At 43.3% G+C, this 6904-nt stretch overlaps 1 pseudogene; it reads right to left on the bottom strand.

Annotated features, from left to right (window-relative positions):
* Positions 1-6085: 6085 nt before the first annotated feature.
* LOC120609936 (uncharacterized) lies at positions 6086-6204 on the bottom strand (annotated as a pseudogene).
* Positions 6205-6904: the final 700 nt, after the last annotated feature.

Genomic DNA, 6904 nt, shown 5'->3' with positions numbered 1-6904 from the left:
AAGCTGGATCAGGGGCCGCGGGTTTAGAAACCAGTTTGCGGTACCATCCCGCGCTCCCTTGGACTCCTAAGGTGTCCGAGGTCGGCTAGTGGTGCTGATCCGTGTCCATGAGGGCTGTCACACGCTGCACTGTGACAGCCAGTTCCAAAGCCAAATGCAGAATCACACTGGATCAGCAGAAAACCTCAAGCAGCAGGACGCCAGAGCCAGAACTCGAAGCAGAGGAGCGCGTTGGTGGCTGCGCCACAGGACGTCCTCATTTGTGGCAACACGAGGCGGCTTTTCCCACAGCAGGATGCTCTCGTCTTGTCAATATCTGTCCTATAACCACCCAGCAGTAGCTTTTTTACTCCCTAGCGTTGTCCTTTTATCAGCTTTACAGAAACTCTTGGCTAACGCTGCGTCAGGCACACCCAAGTTGGGGTACCGAAATAATCTAAAAAATGAAGGCGTGCCCTTTGCCCCTGGGATGTGGGCTGCCACCTTGTATGGCTAGGGTCCAGGGGATAGCACAAAATAATTGTCTGTAAATTGAATTTACTTGCAGTTGTATTAAACTTGTTTCCAAAGACGTGAACTTCATTGTCAACATTTATGGCACAAAGAGTTACATCTTCTGATGCGGCTGGATAATAATTTTGCATTTTCTGAATGAAGACTTCAAACGCACCCTGATTTTCATGTGACAAAGTCAGAGCCGGGTATCCCAGCTGTGCTCTAAGTTGGTTTTAAAATCCATAGAAAGTCTTTAACATTTTGTAAGGCTCAAAGAAAATAAAAGGAAGAGAGAAAAATGTTTACACGTTTTCATTGTCCTTGGGATGGCTCCTGACTCATGAGGTAGTTTGACAAAAATCTTTTATTTTTTAATTTTTAAATTGATTTTTATTTTGAGATGATGATAGATTCACCTTGAGTTATAATAAATAATACAAAGAGAACCCGTGTGTCCTTGACCCAGTTTCTCACGGTAGTAAACTATTGTAAACTACAGCAAAATAACACGATCAGGATGTTTACACAGATTCTGTCAAGGTACAGACTATTTCCATCACGAGGAATCCTCATGTCCCCTTCGATGGACACACCAGTCCCTGTCCCCCTGGCAAACACTAATCTATTCGCCATTTCTGTAGTTCTGTCATTTCGAGAGCATTATGTAAATGGAATTGTACAGTATATAACTTTTGAGGATTGGCTTTTTTTTTTCATTTGGCATACTTCAATGAAGATTATTCCAAACTGTTGCATGTATTTGTAGTTTCTTCTTTTCGATTGCTGACTAATGGTCCACTGTGTGGATTTGCCACAGCTCAACCATTCGCCCACTGGGGGAAATGTGTTTGTTTCTAGTTTAAAGCTCCTATAAATATTTGTGCACATGTTTTTCTATGGACATAAGTTTTCACTTCGCAACTGGGAATGCGCAGCTGCAGAAGTTCACATGGCAGCTGCATATTTAGTTTCTAGGAACCCACCGAACTGTTCTCAGAGTGTTTGCTCCGTTTTCGCTTGACGTTTCGTGTTCCCGTAGAGACAGGGCAGGAAAGGGGAGGCGTCTCTGGCAACTGAATGAGTATCGGTGTCTTTCACGAACACGGGAGACCCCAAGGGAGACACAGGGTTGATGTGGCTAAAATCGTGAGTTTTGTTTTGAATGCGATGAGTCTAAGATGCCTGAGGCGGAACTATGAGTGGGGCCGGCCAGCTGGCATTCGGATGACAGCACAGAGGCTGGCAGGAGACGCAGGTTGGGGATGCGTGGCCTGAGGTCCTATCTGAAGCCACCAGAGGACATGAGAGTTGAGCGATGATAGAAGGCCGCAGAAGAACCCTGGGAAATAGGAGGTCGAGGGAGAAGAAACTGGGAAAGAGACTGTGAGGTGAACGTCAGATAATTAAAGAAACAAGGCAGGTGCTGATGTCCGTGGAGCTAGGACAGAGCACGGTTTGGGGTGAAATAGATGGCCCACTCGCTCAGTTGTGGGCGGGTGGCGACAGAAGCCATGTTTAAAAATGAGTATGGCCGAGACGGTGCAGACAGCGCTCTGGTCTCTGACTCAAGGGGAAATCTGCTTCGGGGAGACGACCACGGGGCCCCTGCGGGGGTCGTCCCCCGCAAGCATTCACATCGTCCAGCTGCTGGTGCGTGAACTCCTAGTCTCTAAACCTTCATGATGTGATTCTTTAAAAATTTGCCAAAGGCATTCACAGAACCTTAAAAGCAGAGTAAAGTTTCTTTCCAATCGAATGCTAAGTTTAAGTATCAATAATGTTGAATGATCACATTAAATAATAAAGAAAAGACAACTTACAGATCAGAATCTATTGGACAACTGTTAAAATGCATCATTTAAAATGGCTCACGACTCGCTTTATCAGGAACAATTAAAAGATGTAAAAGCAACATATGTGAGTTTTAATGTTTCCATAATTTTTAAATAGTCCCTTTATTTACACAGAATAATATTTACCATTTTGGCTTTTGTTTCTTTACTCAAATGATCTATGCAATGTTCAAGAAAATAATGTTTATGATCGGAATATAATTGTATCTCCTTAATTCTGCAGGGGTTCTATGGGTTTTTACAGAATGTTTTATAAAATAAATGAAAAGGTCATTGTTTGATTAGCACATGGATGGTAATGATTGGAAAAGTGGAGGTGACATGAAATAAAGAAACCCAATAAAATATGTTGGACAGTGGGATCGAGAAAGCGAGTAAGTTATAAGAGCAGAAGATCAGTAGTATCGAATTAACTCTAGAAATCAAGCGGGAGAATGAATATTTTATTTCCCTAGACTATAAACTAAAAAAATGACTTGCTTTGAACTCATCAGGAAGCTCCGCCTCCCCTCCGTGCTTGATAATAAGCTGGCCTACCCCAAATCTTGGTATTTACAAGGCTTTTATAGTAACTGAGAGAATGGTAAATGTCCCTTAACGGAATTTCATTTGTACCAGTTTCATTCTGAGTGTGACAAATCCATTCAATACTCCAGCTTTACAAAAAACTGATTGAAGATGGACGAGTACATGGGTACAGTAACTGGACTCCCCTCTTCAGCTATGAAGAAATCACGTCTTTCATAATAAAGACTCGTTAAAACAACTGAATTTCAGTACAAAGAATGACCTCACAGGCTGGCTATTAATTTCTCATTTAATTTCTCCCCTTTCGCTCGCTCATCCCTATCATTTGGAGTTTCTCTAATCCGGTCTCCTTAATTTCTTTCCTTCGATGTTCTAACTCTTTCCCACTGGACGCTGGGCTTGTCCTTTCTGCCCCGAAGAACATCCTCGTGGGTTCACTTCGTCACATAAATCCTTTCAGTTAGTGTATGCCATCTGCACTTGATGCTAAAATACACAGTGGGGAGTTTTTTCCTTTTAAAAGAGTAGGGTTTCTGACTCTACTCTTCGATCATTACAAAGCCATATGGTTTTTATGTCCTTGGATAACGTAAGAGATATTGGGCAACGGAGGGCGGGTGAAGGCTGTGGAGACTCTATCGAGAAATGACAGGGGAGGGAACACCGGCCTCACGGCCTGGAACAGCCGCACCCCCATGCCTTTGGGTGCATCGGGCAGGACATCCGGCCCTGCTAGTGGGACTGGAATGTTCCTCCCGCCGTTAGCGTTCTCCCCGGCAGCTTGTCCACGTGCACTCTGAGCGCGTGGGTGGAAGAGTGAGGGCACAAGCGAGCCAGCACCCCAGGCTCCCTCTCTGAACGGGCACACACAAGTCCCATTAAAATGCTGGTGTTTCTTTGTTTCATTAACGTGGTAAGGTGCTCGATTTCAAGGACCCTCGGAAACCCAGTCGAAGCTTTTTTTTTGAGTTTTTATTTAATCTAAATTTTATTTTACTTTAGTCGTAGCTCCTGGAATTTTTAGTACAGGAAACTGCAAAATAAATTTCGAAAGTTGTGGGAGAGGAATTAGCTTTTTAAAATATGAAGTATAAAAAAAAATCGGCTTGTTTAACTTTCTTGTGTAATTCGGCCAGAGCTGCTGAAGGGCATTTGACTGAGAGTATTTTATGCTTTATTTTCTATTCTGTGAATGGAATTCTATCTTTTCTATACCATGAAATGAGATATTTATGTGACTAAATGTCAGCATATATTTATGCACTTTGTCCTGTCCATATTTATGCCCAAACGGTAACCCGACAGTTAAACAGTTTGAAAACAAGCCATAATATGATTCCGAATAAAATTACATAAATATAATATGAATTTGAGAGTCATTTTACCAGTAGGGCTATATTATAAGAAATTTTTTAATTTCTAAAGTATACAAAAGCTTAATAGACAGAGAAAAGTGTCGTTTTGAGCATGCTTTCCTCTTTATTTAAAATGTTTTTCAAAGCCGCAAAGACAGGTGGAAGGGTCAAATACCCATGTAAGTATGTGCATTTAGTGACATTTTTTTTCAGAGCACAGTAAGTAAAATATTTTAACAATGTGATTCCATGGTTTACTGGTCTCCTGTCAAAAATAGATGCCTTGTTTTTTTATAAGGTCGCTATGTAATCATTCATTAGTAATGGACCCTTAACCATTCCTCTACGTCTTCATGAGTTTTGAGAAAGCAACACCATTCGCGTGAATTTTGGGGCTTACATGGGTCCCGCAAGTGCCAGGCAGTGTTAAAACACAGCAAACTGCATTATTTCCACGACACAATCACCAGTATTTTTCACGCTTTAGTAAATAAGGGAGCTAATGGATCGAAAGCATTTTGCACGTAGAAGACGGCTATGTAACTTTAAGGAAACTGTGTTCAAGATAATTGTGACCTATAACTGCTAAATAACTTAGAAGCAATTTGAACTTCCAGCTTGGGGTCTAGGAAGGCTTCAGGGGCAGCGAGAAGCCAGCATAGACAGCTAACGGCAGTGACCGACAGGTTTAGGAAGAGCCGCTCTGCGGTGCCGCGTTTCTGAGTTGCCAAAGGAAACGCTCTTGAGAACACACACGCTGACGTGGCTCTGCAGCCGTGGTCCCCACTTCTGCCGGCGCGCGTGCAGTCTGCTGTGACCGCCTTTGGTCCTCAGTGGGAAGGGACCGCTGGTTGGTGTCAGCAGAGAACCGCTCAGCTGTCAATAGCTGCCCGCAGGCGAATGCATCTGTGAAAGCGGCTTCAGAAAACGACAGCAGGAAGCTAAGCGGAAAGAACCAGGTACCCCGGGAATTAATCGAGGGAGCACCCCCGTCCCTGCCCCAGCTACACCTGCCCACAAGCTGAGAGAGGCTTGTAAACCACGCGATGGGAGGCGGACGGGAACAATAATAGGATTTCCTGGCACTGTAAAATCTGCCAAGGAATTCTATCTGGCTTTTACAATCTCTACATCTCGGCCCCACATCAGATTTTATTAACTGCCGACCCAAACTCCAGGATCCTCCTGTTGAAAACACTCTCAACCAACGGATCTGCGAGTCTGCCAGTTCAGTAAGAGAAATTCGTTCGGTTTGATCAGACTGCAAGATTCTTTTACGCCCGGATGCTGGATACATCAGACATCTCTAAGTTCTTGCAACTGAAGGGAATTTCCTTGTCAGAAAATTAAGTTCAGAGGTCATTTCCTGACGGTCCAGCTGCTCTGTACAATGAGGTTAATATACCACATGCTTCATGTTTTTCTCTCCGCACTGGGAAAATAACAGCCCATAGTTTGCCTCGAACTGTAAGTCTGTTTGTTCTTTTGGCCATGTGAAGCTGTTTCTGGAACTTTCAGTGTGAGAACGATAAAGTCAAGGGTGGGAAATACCAATTTCTAATAAGTCACTGGCCGTAGACTATGAGTTGGGTAGTCTCACAAATAATCATCCAGTGTCATATAAAAACAAGCAAGCAAACCGGTACGACACAGCTGCTCACGGTCCAGGTTAGGTATCGCCTGGAAAAGCTGCTTCTTAATCACCAGCCGTAGTTTCTGCCTGTCTAGGAGGCTGGAATGAGGAAAACTGGCCAGAAATTTTTTCTTTTTCTTTTTTAGGCGAGGCAATCCTTGGTTGACCTCACAGATTACAAGGACCTTGTCAGCTTACAATGCCTTATTTTTTAATTTTTACGTCTTCGGCACCTGATCTTCCTAGGTGGTCTCCCATCCAAGTACTAACCAGGCCTGACCCTGCTTAGCTTCCGAGATTAGACGGGATCAAGGGCGTTCAGGGTGGCATGGCTGTAGACCGGGAATTTTTAATAAACACTTAATTATGCAAACCTCTTCCTTATATCACATATATACAGTGTAAGATCTCATTATAATATGTTAATATTCTAAGATCTCATTATGAAGCTCAGCCAAATATTTTTTTGTCATTCATATGATAACAAGACAAATCTGACATTCATTATATTATAATGGCCCCTTTTTAAATGCAAAACCAGAATTGACAGGTTTTGAGCATTGCCTTAAATTATTTTAGGATCAATGTACTTCTTTTCCGGAACCTAACAAAAAAAAAGGAAGGATGTAAGACCCACAGAGTCTCTTTGTCAATAGATTGCGTGAGCTTCTATTTCAGGTTTTTATTAGAGAATAGGGGAAAAATACAGTCTCTTGGTGCCTCATTAAGCCAAGAGTGTCAGTTGGATGTCATCTTTGTACTTGTCTCAAATTAAATCATTAAGTCCTATGACCCATAACTGGGGTTAACGGCATCAAATGGAGACAGATGTCCCTTCCCCAGCACACACTTCCTATGAGCCATCACCTGGTCCTCTTCATAAGGCTGAGCCATGAGTGTGGGCAAACCCCTGTGCCCACCCTTCGGCTGAAGGCCGGCTCGTGGGAGGGAGTGAAGGGCAGCTCTCCCCGGTGAGGGTAAGCATGGGGCCAACATGTGAAAGTTACAACCCTGCCTTGTACAGGTACCACTGAACGAAC

The sequence above is a fragment of the Pteropus medius genome, unplaced genomic scaffold (genome assembly GCF_902729225.1).
Source record: "Pteropus medius unplaced genomic scaffold, Ma_sr-lr_union100, whole genome shotgun sequence".
Taxonomy (NCBI): Eukaryota; Metazoa; Chordata; class Mammalia; order Chiroptera; family Pteropodidae; genus Pteropus; species Pteropus medius.
This window is presented reverse-complemented; position numbering and strand designations above follow the sequence as displayed.